Here is a 19,995-nt window from a genome sequence, read left to right as displayed (position 1 = left end):
CAGTGGGAAGGTAAACGGCGTTTCCGTGCACTGTTCTGGTTCGCCAGAGGTGGCTTAGTTATGCTGGCCATATGACCAATAAAGTGAGATGAGCGCCACAACCCCAGAGTTGTCCGCGACTGGACCTAATGGTCAGGGGTCCCTTTACCTTTACCTTTACATTTACATTTGAAACACTTCCGGATTCCGGATTCTTTGTTAATTGTAGTTGCTGTAACCTCAGCTTGCGATAAACATAGAAGGGAAGGAGAGGAATAATAATAGTAATAATTTATTATTCATACCCCACTCATTTGGCTCGGTTTCCCCAGTTGTGTTTCTGGCTGTGGTTACGTTCTGATTTTGACAGAAGGCTTGTTTGAATTTTGCGCTTTTTCCACACTCCTCTCTTTCTCAAGAGTAGTTCTATGAGTCTAGATGCTACTGTTTCCTAGCAACCAGAAGCAGACAATCTCTCCCAAGTTCATCTAGAGCTTTGGCAGATCTGCTGCTTGTGTCTGGGAAGGAGACATGCAAGTGGGCAGTGGGCTGGAAGGCAAAATCACCTCCCAGGCAGGCTTCTAGTGACCACAGCAGTAGGTGAGGTGAAAGGTGGATATTCAGAAGACTGTTCTTTCACTGGCGGACATTGTTTTTCTTTACAGTTTAATTTTATGTTTATTCCATGGGGGTCAATAAAAGAGGTTTACTCACATCAGTTCACAGTTGGATTCCTGAAGGCAGACTTAGTTACAAATATGTACATGTGGATCTACCCCATGTGGGGGAATAATCCCAGTGCTTTTGCTATCTGAGAGCTAGCAGAGCAGTCCTAGCTGAAAGCTGGTCAAACGAAGAAGGAAGTAAAAAAAAAAAAGTGTGTTGCATGACTCGTTCTTTTATTACCTGGACAGGTAAGGTCACACCCTCCTATCACATTAAAAGGAAGGAAGCTCCAGCCAGAAGGAACAGGAAGTTTCGACTGGCTGGACCAAACTTTCCCCTGCATGTCTCCTCTAGCATTACAAGGAATGTTGTACTTGACTGCTTCTCATGGATCACATCCCACACCATACGATTAGAAGGTACTTCCCTAGACCAGACAAGTGGGGAAGGCATGTTTCATGGGGTTACACTTCTTCTGAAGGGTAGTTTTGGGGTGCTTTTGGATCCATCACTGTTGCTTGAAACTCAAGCGGCTTTGGTGGTGCTAATGGCCTTCCATCAGCTTTGGCTGGTGGCCCAGCTAAACCAATGTCTGGACAGAGATAGTCTAAACTTCTGTTGTCTATGCTTTGGTAACGTTTACGTTAGATGACTGCATGGGGCTGTCAGGTTGCTCACCAGGGCACATTGCACCCATCCTGGTCAGGCTGTCCTTGCCACCACTTAATTTTTAGGCCTAATTCAAAGTGCTGCTTTTGACCTATAAAGCCTTGTGCAGCTCGAGACCCCAACACCTCAAGAACTACATAGTATGTTGTTCCCACAGAAAGAAGCTTATTATGGCTGCCTATTTCAGATAAACACATTGCAGCTCTTGCCTATAATCCAGAATGATTAAAGAGAGTTGTTATATCGCCCGCCCCTCATATTGGACAAAATGGCTCGGTCAATACATCCTATGAAGAAAGGTGTACATGACATTTTGAGAGCTCACACCTCTAATCCTGTATTTTAGGTTTTTAAAGGTTAAAAAGAAGAAGATGTTTACCAAAAACATATTTCAAAAGTACAAATCCTTCTGTGTGCCCACAGTCCCCTGATACTTCCCATTAGGTCTTATGAAGTCTTGTTATAGGTCAAAATGGGATGTTGTTTTGGAAGTAAAAAGTCCTGTGCTTTATCTTCTAATCTTATCAAAATATTGACTCAAGATCCATTAATATTCATCATTGCTAAGAGTTAAGCCAGCAAGGCTGTCTTGATGGAGGGTGATCAGAAGAGAGTGATGGATGTGTCCAAAGAGCCTTTTCTAATATCCAACTTACTGTGTTCAGACATGTGACAAATTATTCAGGATTCTCATTAGACAGAACAAAACTAAAGTCTGTTTACAGGCACTTTATAAAGGTGGATGGGAGTTCGCATCTTATCACTTAGCTGTCACAGCTGCAAATGAAACACACCTCTAGTATTCTGAGTAAACATTTCCTTTTGACTCAATTCAATCTTTTATTGGGATTTTGCAGAACACAAAATTTCAGTAGCAAAGATGAAATGGTGTTTACTTCCAGCCTAAATCAACCCTCTTCTTATCCAGCTTAGTGGAATTCCAGGATGTAAAACCAAAAATGAATTAAGTTTAGTGCTATACAGTAATAACAAAATAAAAATTAAGAAGAATGGATGAGGCACCATTGCCAAGTTCTGCCAGGTGGGGTGAGAGAGGGAAACAGAAGGTCTTGATGGATATATGAGGATTGCTTCACCTATGTACACTCTTTTTCTTCTTCTTTGGCAATCACTCGTAGCCAAGTAAGATTGTGTCCCACAAACATGGTTTCAACAATGAGTCCGTAAGTGACTGTGGAGGCCAATTCTGGATCCACACGTCCTTCCACAGTGGGGACATTGGTTTCTGGGTTGGAGTTGACCATGGTGTGGATTTGCCAAGCGTGCCTTCCTCTTATCACATTTCTCCCTTGCGTCCTGAGTTCGAGTGTCTTCAAAGCCCATGACACCTTTGTTAAAGGCTGTTCTCCAATTGAAGATCTTGATGGATATATGGGGATTGCTTCACTAATAATAATAATAATAATAATAATAATAATAATAATAATAATAAATTATTTTAGTTATACTCCACCCTCCCCGGCCAGAGTGGCTAACACCAGTAAAATTACAATAAAAATATAATAGGGGGAAAACCTAATTTAAAATACAGGTTAAAATACAATTGAAAATTCAGCCTCATTTTAAAAGTAGCCCATAGATCAGAAGTATAAGGGGAGGGAAACATAAGGGTCAGACTGAGTCCAAACTGAAGGCCAGGAAGAACAGCTCTGTCTTGTAGGCCCTGCGGAAAGATGTCACTACATCCATACTAGACAGGATCTTCCATTAGGATAGGAAAGGAAGTGGAAAAGAGGATCAGAGAAAAAGGGGCAGGGGAGGTAGAAAAATAGAATTTCTTGCACAAAATACAACTCTGGGAAGAGTCAACATTCCTCCCTGCCAGTAAAGCAAAACGCAACCCCAGAGTCGTTCGTGACTAGACTTAACTGTTAGGGGTCCTTTACCTTTACCTTTTTACATACTGCATGGACTGGTTGCATGGCAACATGTGCAAATGGCTTTAGATACCTATTAGGTCCATAAATTGCCATATAGCATATATTCAACACAAAAACAATTTGTTGTTGACAAAGGACAGCTGGACATCTAAAGGGCCCCATTACCGTCAGTAGCTTAGGGCCTCATCAAATCTAAATCCGGCCCTGATTCTCATCCAGAGCAATCTTCCCTGACTCCAAACTGTCTCCCACCATGCCTGACCTGCAATTCCATATCCAAAGTGCCGATCCATAGAGGTGATCAATCTGCTGTTATAGTAACGGAGGCTCTAGACTACACCTTAGCCATTTGCACTTAGCCAACAATCAGGGAATACCACTCACTCCAACCAGCAAAACACTCTGTCCCCTGCCCGCAGACATCTAACAAACAAACTGATGCAGGCACAGCACTCGCATACGTATGCACTCTTGCTGGCCCAAGATTGCCAGTAACTTTCAGAGCTCAGTGATTTGAACGATTCCGTTTTTTTGCTTTGATATAACTGCATCGTGAAACTGCAGCAAGCCTCGTCAGGTTGACTGGTAAGTAATTGTTAAGCTTCACCCTAATTAGATCAATAAAAGTTAATCCATGGGAGAGCATAAATGAGGCTTCATAATTATACACTTAATTTAGGGAGAAGTAATTCTATTCACAATAAGTGGGATTATAGGACCTATTCCGTTTTCTTTCCTCCCTTCATTTGATCTTCAGATAAAACAAGTTAGGGGCGAATGGAGGATGTGCGGCGGATGCATTAGTGATTTAAGGCTATTTGCATGCTTAGCGGAGAAGAATTGGGAGGAAAGATCTTGAGAAGCCAAGTGCAATGGACATATGGTTTTATGATTACATCTTGGTTCAGTGGGAAGATTCATAGATCTATTATAACAATGGACTGCATAAGTGTATGAGCATTGCTAGATGGAAATCAGAAATTTAGGAAAGATAGGGTAGAAGGGAGGGGAGAGTGTCTCATAGGACCCCTACAAATGTCTTCTTCACACAGTCTATCATTCATATTGTGAGCCACTCCAGAGCAGAAAGACTATTGTTTATTTAATTTCACTTCCATGCAAGTATGCAACTATTTGACTGCATAGATCTAGATGTGCCTCTTTGGCTGCTTCAATCCACAGAACATGCGATTTTACAAGTACCATTTGATTTTCATTTGCCATTTGCCAGTCTTCGGGGGAGCAAGCCCATGCACAAACTGCTTACAAAGTTAGACCACATCCAAACTCTGTACAACAGCAGGACTTCTGGCCTAAGAGTGACAGAGAGAAAACAATCCTTTAAAATACAAGTTACACCAACCTTTTTTTACGCTGTGTTGTCAGGTCACATGACTGAGCGGAATAGGTTTAGGATCCAGCCTAAATCTTCCACTTTGTGGACCTGTTCCTGCCACAACCCCAGAATGCCACTTTTTCAAGGCTCGCTGTTGTTGTTTAGTCGTTTAGTCGTGTCTGACTCTTCGTGACCCCATGGACCAGAGCACGCCAGGCACTCCTGTCTTCCACTGCCTCCCGCAGTTTGGTCAAACTCATGCTGGTAGCTTCAAGAACACTGTCCAACCATCTTGTCCTCTGTCGTCCACTTCTCCTTGTGCCCTCCATCTTTCCCAACATCAGGGTCTTTTCCAGGGAGTCTTCTCTTCTCATGAGGTGGCCAAAGTATTGGAGCCTCAGCTTCAGGATCTGTCCTTCCAGTGAGCACTCAGGGCTGATTTCCTTAAGAATGGAGAGGTTTGATCTTCTTGCAGTCCATGGGACTCTCAAGAGTCTCCTCCAGCACCATAATTCAAAAGCATCAATTCTTCGGTGATCAGCCTTCTTTATGGTCCAGCTCTCACTTCCATACATCACTACTGGGAAAACCATAGTTTTCAAGGCTTAGAGTCATCTTAGTATCTTATAAGGTCGGCTCTGCTAGCTGGGTCTTGGCTGAGCTGGAAGAAATTCTGGTTATCAGCAGCCGAACAAAGGGTGAGAGAATTAAGCTGGCATAACTCAGCTGTGCTAGGAACCTTCCAGTTCGGCTGGAGAGATACTGGATCCTAACCCTGGCCATCCTTGTAGATCTAGTTATGAGAGTATTTCCTTAGTGATCTTGCTATAGGAATATTTCCTCTGAAACTGCATTTCTGTTGCTATGTTGTTGTAGAGACTTTTTTAATTTCAGCACGCCTGCCTGTTTTACTGATTTTTACATGAGCAATCTGAACCTCACTTCCATTTTACACATGTTCATTGCCCATCTTCGGATCAAATCGTCATGTACATTTTGGTACACTGAGTATAAAGTGGGTGTAATATTTTAAAAAGCGAATAATCCCCCCACGACAAGCAAAGGGCGACTTTACCATTGATCAGTGATCGATTAAGCATTCTGCATGTCTGCAGTGTGTGATCACTAATTAAAAGGCAATGATTAGTGTCAAAGATTCTTCCATATCTTTCTCATTTGCAAAAATAGTGAAAACATTCTGTCTTCTTTCCCAAGCAAGAAACAGCTTTTGAGTTTAGTCAAATACTTTAAATGGAACGCTGTCTGATTCCTTGTATGGATTTGAAAACTATTAGGTTGCTTATTCTACTAAAACTGTGCTTCTTTGCACAAATGATTTATCTCCGTGCAGTATATTCATCTTTCCTGTGGTTTGGTCCCAGTTCAAAGACTATTATTGAACATTGCAATCCTATACATGTCTATTCAATTGTAAGCCTCATTGAGTTAAATGGGGCTTACACCCAGGTAAATTTGGATAGAATTTCAGCCTCAATTAATAGGATTTGAAGTGCAATACCATGCGTGTTTACTCAAAAGGATGTCCTGTTAAGACCAGTGAAAATGAGCCCCTTCTAAAGTTCAGGATCACATCCTTGAGTTTATGACAACTTTTCTTCCAGATTTCATAAGATGCAAGCATAACTGCCTTTCCATAGGTTGGGGCCCTTCTGTGTTCTGCATCTTAGCCAAGTTGAGACAGGGGAGAATTACAAATTTAACTTTGTCTTGCAGCGTTAACATATTTTTGTATTATGGTTGCTTGTTATGAGATTTATTTCTGCTGTCTGAATTCAGCTGTGTTATTTCCTCTTTACAACTTGGTTGTAATAGAATAGGTGGTGAGTGATTTTTGAAACCAATTCCTTTCCTCAGCTGAACTGCCTCCAAAACCATTTGTGTCTCTCTGTGTGTGTTTATTTGCCTAATCTGCATTTGAGAATATGCTGGCTTGGTTTTAATGTTCTTTTTTAAGCACTCTGCATATTCTCCTTTATGTTCTCTTTCTGGTGACAGGTAAATCAAAAGCTGAAAATACTACCTGTTTTAAGTCACAACAAAATAATCGCTGCAATATATGATCGCTCCCCCGATTATAATAAGTGCTGCCATTAAAATTAATCCCATTACAGACTTTCGCTTTTACAATCAGCAGGTGATAATCATACATTTTTAAACCTGACATGATATAGCTATCATCACAAGACACGTTTAATCATTATGTGAGTGAGCACTTGGAGCGTTTAATCAGGTAGCTGCATATAATTGCCATTTGACTAGACACACAATTAAACTCAGCACTTCAAAAGGAAACTTTAAAAAAGTTTTTCTTTCCCTGTGTAAATAGATGCAAGATAAACAATTATTATACTAAACTAGCTTGGTAGGCCAGCAAGCAGCAGGTCCTGTATTCTGGTGTCTTTGCTATAACCCCATTGCCCACTAGAGATCGGGAAGAAATTCAGCTTGGGTAAAGGTAAAGGGACCCCTGACCATTAGGTCCAGTCATTACCAACTCTGGGGTTGCGGCGCTCATCTTGCTTTATTGGCCGAGGGAGCTGGCGTACAGCTTCCGGGTCATGTGGCCAGCATGACTAAGCCGCTTCTGGTGAACCAGAGCAGCGCACGGAAAAGCCGTTTATCTTCCCGCCGGAGTGGTACCTATTTATCTACTTGCACTTTGACATGCTTTTGAACTGCTAGGTTGGCAGGAGCAGGGACCGAGCAACAGTAGCTCACCCCGTCGCAGGGATTCGAACCGCGACCTTCTGATCAGCAAGTCCTAGGCTCTGTGGTTTAACCCACAGCACCACCCGCATCCCTTAAAATTTAGCTTAGTTTTCACTTAAAGGCACCAACCTACTGCAGACTTTCTGAAACAATGTGCAGAAACACAGCCAACCTTCGAAATTTTGCTTCCTCCCAATTTTGTGATGGAGTTCTGCACCCAAACAATGTTTACAAAAATGCATGCACCAGGGCAAAGAGTGCATAGAAAAGCATATACTGGGTGAAAGGACACACAAAAGCATTGCATTCGGGGAAGTCACTTTGCAACAATGTGTGCATTTGGGAAAATTGCACACAGAAATGTAGAAATTTACATCAGGGTGCTGACGAATTTTCACGAGTTCTTTTCGAAAGGAAAACTCGCAAACTGATGCGGCTATTTAAGAGGGGAAACATTCAAGACTGAAAGAAACCGAAATGGATGGATGTAACCACCCATAATGCCCTCTCTATCACTCTTAGAACCAATGTACACATTCCATTACATGCATTTTAGCACTTCAGGTGAAGTGTGGCTTTAAATGGCAATTCCCTTTAAGGCAGGAGGGCATCTGGACTGCAGCTGTGGTGTACAGGGAGGGAGTGTTTAACCCTCCATTCCCCTGTCTGTGGCCTGACAAAAATCCCTCTTCATTACTGCAGCTTGTCTTGAGGGACACCTCCATCAGCATGAAGGGGAGGGTCTTAAAGCCAATCCAGGCCGCTCTTGCAAACAGCTGCTCCAACCCCCCTTTATTATTAAACAATGTAATTGACATCAGTCTAGACTCCTACCTCAGCTTCAATCCCCTTTATGGTGGGACATTACAGTAAATCCAGGGCTATTCCCTGCCCTCGCGTCTCCCATGTCTGACACTAGTGAAAAGCCCACAGCATGCTTTGCTTAATATACTATCTGTCTTCCATGTACAGTGGACTGTCATTTCACAATACATTTTGCATGTGTTGGATCAATCCATCAACCTCTGTTGGATGATTTTGAAGGACTGGGTCCAGTATCACTTTCGCTGCGTGTGTGACAGTATCCATACTGATTTACATCTCAACGCAGCTCCTTCCTTGGAAGCGGCTTCGGGGTTGAAGGTACACAGTAGGCAATAAACACTCACGGGCACCCATAAAGATTCAGTCAAGTGTGGAAGTTTACTTGACAGGCATAAAAGCATATTGGTAGCAATATACAGGTGGGACGCAGGTGGTGCTGTGGGTTAAAGCCTCAGCGCCTAGGACTTGCCGATCGAAAGGTCGGCGGTTCGAATCCCTGCGGCGGGGTGCGCTCCCGCTGCTCGGTCCCAGCGCCTGCCAACCTAGCAGTTCGAAAGCACCTCCGGGTGCAAGTAGATAAATAGGGACCGCTTACCAGCGGGAAGGTAAACGGCGTTTCCGTGTGCGGCTCTGGCTCGCCAGAGCAGCGATGTCACGCTGGCCACGTGACCCGGAAGTGTCTCCGGACAGCGCTGGCCCCCGGCCTCTTAAGTGAGATGGGCGCACAACCCCAGAGTCTGTCAAGACTGGCCCGTACGGGCAGGGGTACCTTTACCTTTACCTAGCAATATACAGACATTCACCACTGTCATGGTCAAGGCATGCGTCGAGTCCAACAAGAGTCCAAGACTCTTTCTCTTCTTCTCTCACCGCAAGGCGCAAGCAAGAGACTCACAACAAGTCACAAGAATTCACACAGAACCTTGGTTATCAGTACTTCCTGTCACACTGTGCATGTCCAAAGAACAGTTCCCACAGAAAACGTCCTTGCATAGATAAAACAATCTCGGCCTTCTGCTGCTTCTTGAAACTTATTCTCTGTTCTTCTCTGTTTCTGGAACAAATGATTCTCTCTCACACAGAGAGAGAATATCCAACAGCATGTTCAGGGTCTGACTACTTCATTTGATCCTGCAGTGAGGGGGTGTACTATAAATCCCATTGGCTAGGGTATCTAGGAGTTTAACATGAAGGATAAACCATCTGGACCTGGTACTGAATGCAGAGTTTGGCCCACAGAAGGCCTTTTCACCGTGCTTTTCTCCTGAAAAAAATTCTCATCCCTTGTTGTGTACACCTCAGGGTGATTTTGGTCATTGTATAGCCCGTACCAGTTAGAGACCCCATTTACTGGAATTTATGTGATGATGATTCTCACTTACTACTTGCTATATTATGATGCACCCACCCTCTGAGGGCAGCAATTGTAGAACACAATCTAAATGTGTGCCTATCTTTCCTGGAAAGCATTTACACCACAGTTACACCAATGGGGCACAGCACGCACAGCCTCCACCGTCCTGAGAAAACTTCTTAATCCTGATTTGGTTTGATTCTTTGGTAGATTTGCAAAAAGAAAAGCACACAACAATAAATAAATTTTAGAAAGGGGTAATAATAATAATAATAATAATAATAATAATAATAATAATTTCCCCAGCCACTCCGGGCAGCTCCCAACAGAATATTAAAATCACGATAAAACATCGAACATTAAAAACTTCTCTAAACAGGGCTGCCTTCAGATGTCTTCTAAAAGTCAGGTGTCTGATGGGAGGGCGTTCCACAGGGCAGGCACCACTACCAAGAAGGCCCTCTGCCTGCTTCCCGGTAACCTCATTTCTCGCAGTGAGGGAACTGCCACAAGGCCTTTGGAGCTGGACCTCAGTGTCCGAGCTGAATGACGGGGGTGGAGACGTTCTTTCAAGATTAGACACAGATGTACTATAGATAGATAGAGGATAGATAGATGATAGATAGTCTCCTTGCTGTCTGCTCTGCTCCCTGTCTTCCTGCCCAGGGTAGCCCTGCCCTCTGTCTGCACCTCAGAGCCAGTGCATCATGCTGGGTCTCTGCAGTGGCAGTTTCTGCTCATCACTTACTCTCCAGTAGCCACTCTGAGCTGCCAGCAGTGGTTAGAAGCAATGGGGTGCTTCCTCAAAGCCGCCCCTGCCACCACTACACTCACTCAGAACAAGCGCCAACTCATCCTCCTCCCTGAGCTTGGCAGCAGCCCTGAAGGAGAAAATTGGGACATTCTGGGATCATATCAGAAGATGGGATGCCTTTTGTAATTCCAGGACTGTCGAAAAGAGGGACACTTGGGAAAGCTGAGCATCAAAACCACCAATTAGGGACAATGACCATTCACCCCACTCCCCCCCCCTTTGAGGTTCTAAGTTGCTTTTTTATTCTTCTCCTCCCCTATGTTTTCCTTCAAGGCTGGAACCTTGATTGATTCTAAGGCTAAATTATATACAGTATTGTTCATCAAATTTGTTAAAGGAACTTGGAGCCAATATTAGCTATCGATCATTCTGTTAAGTCAACACACAAATGTGAGCATGTATTTGTTGTTGACAGAGCTATGAATGTCTTAGAACGAAAGAAAGTAAATGTGGGGGGGGGGGAGAAGAAACTGTGGCAAGTGTTGCTCTGTAGTTATTATATCACTGCTGTTGCTTCTTTTATCCTTTCTTCGACTTCTCCTTTGTTCACGTAATTCTCTTTGGGTCCTGGAGCCTTCATGCTTCATTTACTGTTGTTTCTGAAGGCTTCATCTAGGAATCGGGAAGATAAAGAAATATTCAGCACTGACTGTTAAAGGAGCACACTGGGGCAAGTGAATTCCTTTATGATTGTAACATGAGGAGATTTATAGCAATGGGCTCTCAATAATATATTAGAATACTCCACTTTGTTGTGTGGGGAGTTAACATTTTTGTTAAATTTCCACACAACATTCGGTTTCTCGGCTGCCACCAATGACTCTCTTCTTTAAATATATTGTGAGTTTTATAAGAGTTGAATCCTGAGAGCTTCCCATAATGGGTATATCCATAGTTATTTCATTCTACCTGTGATGGTATTTGTTTCCCTTTTGACAGCTGGGGATATCTTTCTGCTGGTTGGAAGCCACCCTGACTGGCCAGCCAACATATAAATAATAAATTATTATATTATTATTATCATGGTCAGGTTTTCAAAAAAATGAAAACATTTGGGTATTTGTGTTAGTTATTCCTATGGTCCCCTTTGTTTTTTTTCAGGTCTCAAACGCTATACAAGCCAACTGACAGATCTTATTCAAGAGATGTTTTCTTGGTTTAACTTGGGGAAGAAGGGCAGAATTTGCATTCAAAAGCAGTAGAAATTCTTTCCTGAAAGAACACAACATCTGAAGACACAACTTAAACAAACAAACAAAAAACATAAATACGTAGTTACATATAAAAAGGTTACATTAATGTGAAGTTACAAATACATAGGGATGCAGGTGGCGCTGTGGGTTAAGCCACAGATCCTAGGACTTGCCGATCAGAAGGTTGGCGGTTCAAATCCCTGCAATGGAGTGAGCTCCCATTGCTTGGTCCCTGCTCCTGCCAACCTAGCAGTTCGAAAGCACGTCAGAGTGCAAGTAGATAAATAGGAACCGCTCCATAGGGAAGGTAAACGGCATTTCCATGCGCTGCTCTGGTTCGCCAGAAGTGGCTTAGTCATGCTGGCCACATGACCCGGAAGCTGTACGCCGGCTCCCTCGGCCAATCAAGCAAGATGAGTGCCACAACCCCAGAGTCGGTCACGACTGGACCTAATGGTCAGGGGTCCCTTTACCTTTACTAATACATGTAAAACAATATCAGTTCATTTCCTTCTAACACACCCTCCCTCTCAGCCTCTGGGAACTCCAGGGTCCAACAAACTCTCAGCTCACCCACAAAAGTCTCACAACGAGAAGAGTTCCTGGAAACAGTGGACATCACCCTAGCCTAGTCTCTCACTCTAGTCTTGCTTTTTATGGGCAGCTACTTCCTCAGGCTCCCCATAGCTATGTCATCTGCAGTCTCCACACCCTGTTCCAGGTGCAGCAGGTTTTCTGGGTTTCCCAGGGGGTCCAGAGGATGGGGAAAGGGCCCCACAACCACCACTCACAACCTCTTTCTTCACCCACTGTTCTCTCCTTCCCCAACTGCTTAATGTGCATATGCATGGTAGCATAAAATGTCAGCTTGTCATATGAAGAATGGATTGAAAGCAAAATAAAAAATAAAAAATACATTCCTCAGATTTTCATAATTTTATTATGAAACATACATATTTTCTTTTTCCTGATCAGTATTCAGTTAGCATTGTGTCCTCTTTTTTAAAAAAAAACTAGAGGCTTAGCTAATTATGCACTGCATTTGTGGACGGGCTTTCCTTAACAGGGAGAATGAAATTTTAGTTTACTAATTTTGTCATGTGAGTCACAAGGCACATTTGGCTCAGTTTTAGATGTTACTGAGTACAGCGGGATGATTTTTGTGGAAGGGGTAAAGACTCTTGCTTCCGTTGTCTGGGCTTTTTGAACTTCTTCCTCTCTCCCTTTAGTGAAAACTGAAGTCACTCTTAGAGGGACTTCATTTAGCATATTGAAAATAGGGAAAGGTTCTGACGAGAGTTTTAGAAACAATGAAGCTTGAAGATAACTTTTGGCTTTTATGGAGATATAATTTTGATTTATGTTTGCCTTTGCTGGAAGTAACTGCAGGTATTTATCTTAATGACTCTGATTAGTAGGTGAACTTTTTTCCGAAGCATTCAAAAGGTGTGTTTCAGTCACAGTCTTTTGTTTGCTACTTTTCTCTGGTGCATTTCTCTTTAAAGGCTTAAGCACTTTCTAAAGAAAAGCCCTCAAAATGGGCATTTATTAGGTGTCAAATAAGTGACTTACTCAATTTCAGTAACAAGGCTAGAAATAAGAGCAGCAGCAAATATTGCAGCATCTAAAGCCTTCTGTTGTTTTTTCAAAGCCCTGTACCAATATTAGCCATCCTTACAGCAATTGTCTCATTTTCATGTGAGCCTCTTTGTAGGACAATATTAATCAGAAAGGGATATATAAATGAAATAACCTGAATTAATAATCCATATTTATAGAAGATGTAATAGCCTGGGGTCACCCATTGAGTTAGCAGCTGAGGTAAAATTTGAAGCTGTCTCAACATCATCATTACTCTAGGATAGCTGCCATCTTCTGAAGTCTCTTTTAGGCTCATTCAGGCATTCTGCTTGTGTGTAAAAACAATACACAAGGAAGGACCAGGGCTGCATCAAGTATTGCTGCTACAAGCCTGCCAAGGCACACTCACTCTGGTAACTTGAGCTCAGGGCTCAGGTTAACCCTTTCATGCACACAGAGTCTGAGTCAGTTACTGTATATTACAACCTAACATGCACAGTGTTTCCTTAAAATAAAGAACCAACCCACTACTAATGGATTCCTTTGCCCAGATTGTACCATCTCAACAATATTTGTATTTTTCAGCTCAGTCACCTTCATGCCCGAAGACAATATTTCTTCCACACTACAGCTCACTTAAGGGCAGGCATGTGTGTGGTTTTAGTTTGTGAATAGCAATAATAAACAAATAGTTTTATTGATCACCCGAAAGCTTTCCACTCTTGTCATTGCATATGCAAATTGCAACTTTGAATTGTGATGCCTTTGATATGTCTTTCAGCTTCCTAGCATGGAATAGTTTAAAATAGCTTCTGTAAGAATCAATATCAGAAAAGAAGATAGCAAAAAAGGAGGGGTCGTCTAAGATGTCATGAATTAACAGCACGTCTAGAAAACTCTGGAGAGAAATAGGTTCAAATCCCTTCCTAGCCATGAAACTCATTCGGTTATGCTGGGCTAATAATTCTCTTTCAACCTGACCTAAACTCACAGGGCTGTTGTGAGGGGAACCCTGTGCACTGCCTTCAACAACATGGTGGAAAGCTAAGCTATAAATATATATTAGCATGCAGGCGGCCATTTTAGGTGCATCCAATTGATGTGCAATTGCTGATGTGTGGCTCCTTTTGGACCTGGAAGAAGTCAGAATGGAGGTGGAACGAGGTGCAGAATGCGGTGTAAGGGGAGTGGGGTCAGCATAACAGGGGTAGGGTGGGGCGTAAGGGGGTGGGGTGTGCTTATACACACTCTGCCGATGCGCACAGGGACCAGGAACAGAATCCCCACACAAAATGGTTGCCTCCTGTACTAAGAAAGTTGTCTTGTATTGCAGATTGATGCATTTAAGAAGAATGGGCTCCACAGAACAAAGAAAAGCCCCCAAAGCCAGCAAGAGTCACTCAAAATAATAACCGAAAGCCAATAAAACTGTGTGTGTGTGTGTGTGTGTGTGTGCGCGCGCACTTGTGTTTGTATGTGGAGGTGCATCAACCTTTTTATGGCCAGACAACGGAAAAACTTCGCGAATTCTTGATCCTGCATTATATGGGAGTTGAGCTATGCCCTCAATCATCGCTTTGTTGACAGTTCAGCAACAGTGTTAGAAGATTCAAAGACCCACTGGTCTGAGTGAAAAAAAAACAACTAAAACAATTATAGTGTGGAACATTATAGGTATCTATTGATTGTTTCAAGGGGAAATTGCTATTCTGTCAAGAAGGTATTATGGTACACACAGCCCCTGCTCCCTTTCACACAAAAAGTGTGTTTCTCCATCAAAGGCCATCAGCTGAAAAAGAGAAAATTATCTCATGGGCAATGGCCAACATGAAAAAGGTACCTGAAATTTCAGAACCACCACCTGTTCATTTCTTATTGATGGAATTTCATAGTTGCGAAATAGGACATTCGCACCTTTGCAAAAAGATATTGCTGAAATAAATTTACAGATGTATTTATTTTATTTAAAATCAGCATCTCTAAACTGTTTAATAATTAAAATTAAAAAACCCCTAAGGGGTGTATACCGTTTGCAATATTAAAACAGTATCCATTAAAACAAAAATACAGCCTAAAATCAATATAAACACATAAATGAAAATAAAAACATATTCATTGGATGCATACCCACATGAATCAGGTTCCAGTCTTATGGGTCAGAAAAGTCTTTACAAGACATCTAAAGCAATGGATGGTGGATGCTACCTGCATGGAAGAGGGATGGACATTCCACAGAATGGGTGCAACAGCAGAAAATTCCCATTTTGGGGTCACTGCCCTGTGATGTTCTTTAGGGTGGGGCGGCACAAGTAGAATTCTCCCAGATATCTAAGTGACCTTGCAGGTCTATACAGCGACAGGCAGTATTTCAGGTAACCTGGTCCCAAGATATTTAATTGTTCAGTTTATATTTGTGATAAAACAGTAGATCTATTTCTAAGTAAATGAATAACTCACAAGAGGTGCAGTTCATTAGTGTCATCATTCCTGCAGAACAAATGAATAATAAGTTTACTGCTCCTGAGGTTTTGATGAACAGTGGGTTTTCTGCTTGAAATTTGTAAGACAATACATGCCATGTCGCATATGATTTCTGAACTCTGAACAACTTTTCCAATAGCTCACTTGTCTTGCAGGGAACCAGATTACAATCCTATTTTGCCAGCCAGTCAGATATAAATTATCTGGCCAGAAAGGATGACACCATGCCGTGTCCAGCTCAGAGACATCCTTACCCAACTTGATGTGTATTCACTTGCTTCCCTCCTTAGGGATACCAACGATGTCCACAAAGGCAAATCTGTCAAGTTGCCGGCTGTCACAAACGCGGACACCAGCACCAAGGAGCGCCAGCATGTTAAACTCATTTGCTATCTCCTGGTTCATCCATTACCAGATGAACAGGGGATCTGCTTCCAAGCACTTGAGTCTATGGGATGGAACCACCTGTGGTCAGATGAGAAAGATGACCTTATTTCCTGCAGACATTACCTGAGCAGCATGGGATCCAGACATGCCCCAGTCCAGGCTTTGTTAATACATCATCCGTCCCTGTGTCTCATTGACATGTTGATGCTTCTACAAGACAAAGAGCTTCCCTTGGTGGTCCTGAAACAAATTTGGATGAGGACAGGGCCTTCTGTGTATCGCAGTCACTCTGAACATAACACAAGGACATTCTTCCACACCAAAAATAGCAAACTGCTAAGAAGCATTGATTAAAACACCTTTAACACTTGAGGGTGGCTGGTTGGAAACTATAGAATGAAAGGCTAGCCTATTTATTATTTATTAAATTTATTGATCAGAAGGTCGGTGGTTCGAATCCCCGAAACGGGTTGAGCTCCCGTTGCTCGGTCCCTGCTCCTGCCCAACCTAGCAGTTCGAAAGCACATCAAATTGTGAGTAGATAAATAGGTACTGCTCTGGCGGGAAGGTAAACGGCGTTTCCGTGTGCGGCTCTGGTTCACCAGAAGCGGCTTAGTCATGCTGGCCACATGACCCAGAAGCTGTACGCCTGTTCCCTCGGCCAATAAAGTGAGATGAGCGCCGCAACCCCAGAGTCGGTCACGACTGGACCTAATGGTCAGGGGTCCCGTTACCTTTACTTTTCTTCTTTTTTTGCCAGTGCAACACAAAGCAACTTACGAAATTTTAAGCAGACAGACACATACATACATTAAGCCATTACACATACACATTAAAACCTTCATTGGTCATTTTGATCCAGTCCAGATCAGTGCTGGCTCAAGACATTTTGCAGCTGAAGCAGAGCCCAAATAGTGCTCCCACCATCCCCTGCGAAGGTCAAATATTTACAAAGTCTTTCTGTATTATGCAGACACCAATAACGGCCTTCATCTCTCTCTTCCTACCTTGACCCCACTCCACTGTCAATTCACCCTGATCTAGATTTTATTAAGGCTCTGGCTCACTGTATGTTGAGGATTAGTCCTCAAAACAGCACCATAGTTGGTGCAGAACTGTGAGGGGTCCAGTGCCACATCTGCCAGGTTTCATGGGATCAGTTTCAATTGCTGTGCTCTGAGGACAATGACAAAGTGGTTGCAGTGTACATCTGGGCATGTGCTCTCTTGACCTTTGGGGTTAATAAAATCTAGCTGGTGGAGCATGGCTGGGTGGGTCCAGTTGGGATGGGTGAATGCATCATTACACAATTGGGGGTGGTGAGTGTTGGGTCAGTGTTTGTGCATTACTTCCAATAAATGTGCAATCTGTGTACCTGTGTACACAGGCAGTTGAGCCACACACCCATACAGTTATTCACAGGTCACGTTCAATGAGGGAACGTCATGTATACTTGCATACACAATAGATGAGCTGCACAAATCAGCAACTGTACGCAAACACTTAGACATGATTTGAGACAGCATGAACCTCTGTTCAGCATAACATGTGAACAAGTCTAGCAGCTGAGCTGCACACTTGTTATTCACATAGCAATTGAGCTGAACAAATCAACAAGGGTGCACTCTTTCACACAAACACTTACTCACGCGTGTAGACGTAGCTAGCATCTGTGTTCAGTGTAATGTGTGAACGATACTTGGGTGATGTGAGTAAGAGACATAGTTCAGTGACAGCCACGAACTTTGTTTTCCTCACAAAACGTCCGGTTCGGCCTTGGTTTCCTTCAGCCCCCAGTTAGATTGATTTCTAACTAAACTGCCAATATGGTTCATCTGTTCATTAAATGTTTGCTGTGATTATTAATTAGCTTGTTAAAAGACGGGGTGTGCAGGCACACTTCTGTGCCCTTGGGCTATTCCCTTTCCAATTAAGCATTAGTATTTAATCTCTCCCACTACTTTATGAGGCAGTTTTAATGTTAAAAGGCAAGTTTCCACCAAAATGATCGCGATTGAATTACAACATTCCCTGGAAGGCCCAGGAGCAGACCTGAAGCAACCCCTTTTTGCTTTCCTTTCTGCTGTACAAATCTATTTCCTGTGAATGATGTACGGTTCGGCGTATGCCAAAACACATCTGGCCTGAGGTATCAAGGAACACGCTCGCCCCTCCCTTGAGCAGCATTTAAATCCAGAAAACAGAAACCGTCCCAGCATCAAACAGGAAAAAAGATTCATTAGGCACCTTTCCTTTACTAGCAAAATGACTGATGGCATTTGAAGCTAGACTCAAGCTTTATTGCTTTCAGTACTTGAAGACAGGGAAGAAGGCAGGAGGGATGGGGCAGGGGGAAACCTAGCGCAGCTGTTGAAAAAGAAAGAAAAGCCATGCCAGATTTAGTGCACTGAAATAAAAATCTGAACAGACGGGGGAGGGGAGCTTTCTTTTCTTCTTCTTCTTCTTCCCCCTCCTGTGGCAGCAGATATTGTGTGGGAAAATAATCTGCTTAACTCGATGTGGAATTAAGGAGTTTCTGTTTATTCTGAGATAGTCAGCAGATCTGTAAAAACTGCACGACTGAGAAGAGTAATGAAATAGGGCAGCCTTTCCCAGCAGGAACAGAAGTCAGAATGAGGAATTGGTTACTATTCTGGGGAAGGGTATGTAGGTGGATTTGCATGTACCTTCAGAGCTCAGGAGTCAGCAGTTTTCTGCCTCCATGTGGGCCATGCTCAGTCTGCAGATCACAAGTAGGTTATACACTCCAGGCCCCTCCTGCATTTCCAGATAATGTTATGGGAGGAACTAGCAGAAGGCTTTACCTTTGGACCCAGGTGTGTAGATGGTTTTATCTGTCTGGATGAAGAGATATCCACTGTGGAAGGAGACCAGAACCATCTTCTCCAGTGTGATCTGAGGACACTTGGCCACAACAATCACATACTGCTTTTGCTTGGAATCCTTCTTCATATCATTGGCGGAAACCTGCAGGGGCAAATCAGGAGCTAGAAATCAGATATCTCCTGGGTTTTGCTTACTAAGGCAAATAGTAGCAAACTCAAATCCCTGCTCAGTAATGGAGCTCAGTAGCTGACCAGTTGCTAATTCTCAGCCTAGAAAAACTGCCAGGTTGCAATCCAGGGAAAGTTTCTATGCTTTTGTTCCCTCCTTGGTGCTGTTGTGTGTCCTAGTCCCCTGGGAGGGCGGACAGGATACTTGGAGTGCGAGTGCAGTCAATGGAAGAGGGAGAGAGGGAAAGAGAAGCTGCAACAGCCTTGTCTCCCATGACATCAGGAGATGGCCAAGGAAGAGTGCATAGAAAGGTGAGTGCCATCTCTTCCGGGGCAGAACATCGGTTTCCATGTTGAAGGCCCCAATCCTCCGCATGTCAAGGTAGGGCTGAAAGAGAACCATGCCTGAAGAAAAACCCTCCAAGTGTCTCTATTTTCCAGGGACAGTCCTGGATCTACAGAAGCTGTCCCGGTTTCTGATTTGATCCTGGAATGTCCTGCTTTTCCTTAGGACATCCTTTTTCCATCGGAGAAATATTGGAGAGTATGGAGTTATGTGCAGTGCTTATTGTCAGAGACCCCCATGCCAAGGAGATAAGTAACTACACAACCTTTAGAAGACATGTGAAGACAACCTTGTATAGTTTCATTATATTTTCATATATGTTGGAAGCCACCCAGAGTGGCGGGGTAATCCAGTCAAATGGGTGGGGTATAAATAGTAAAATTATCATTATAATTATGGAATTGGAGCAGTGCTTTTTAAATAGAAAAACAGGTGCTGGTACTCACCATGAAGTTGCTACAGCAAGGTAAGGTAAAGGACATGGGTGGCACTGTGGTCTAAACCACTGAGCGTCTTTGGCTTGCTGATCAGAAGGTCGGCGGTTCGAATCCCCGCGACGGGGTGAGCTCCCATTGCTCTGTCCCAGCTCCTGCCAACCTAGCAGTTTGAAAGCACACCAGTGCTAGTAGATAATGTCAGGAGTTCAGCCTACACTTGAGTAAGGACCCTGGCAGAGACACATGCCTGACTGGCATGTTCTTTCCCTCCTGGTCAATCGT

The 19,995-nt window shown here is 43.2% G+C and overlaps 1 long non-coding RNA gene across 1 annotated transcript; it reads right to left on the bottom strand.

Moving 5' to 3' along the window:
- Nucleotides 1-10,525: 10,525 nt before the first annotated feature.
- LOC310842692 lies at nucleotides 10,526-18,699 on the bottom strand. The gene is made up of 4 exons (XR_014563303.1): nucleotides 18,604-18,699; nucleotides 16,040-16,156; nucleotides 14,783-14,837; nucleotides 10,526-10,886 (listed from the first exon to the last, which is right to left on the bottom strand). It is a non-coding gene; the product is annotated as an uncharacterized lncRNA (long non-coding RNA).
- Nucleotides 18,700-19,995: the final 1,296 nt, after the last annotated feature.

Source organism: Podarcis gaigeae (assembly GCF_964106915.1).
Source record: "Podarcis gaigeae genome assembly, chromosome: 4".
Classification (NCBI taxonomy): domain Eukaryota; kingdom Metazoa; phylum Chordata; class Lepidosauria; order Squamata; family Lacertidae; genus Podarcis; species Podarcis gaigeae.
Note: the sequence above shows the minus strand (reverse complement) of the source record. Positions and strands in the feature narration are given on the sequence as shown.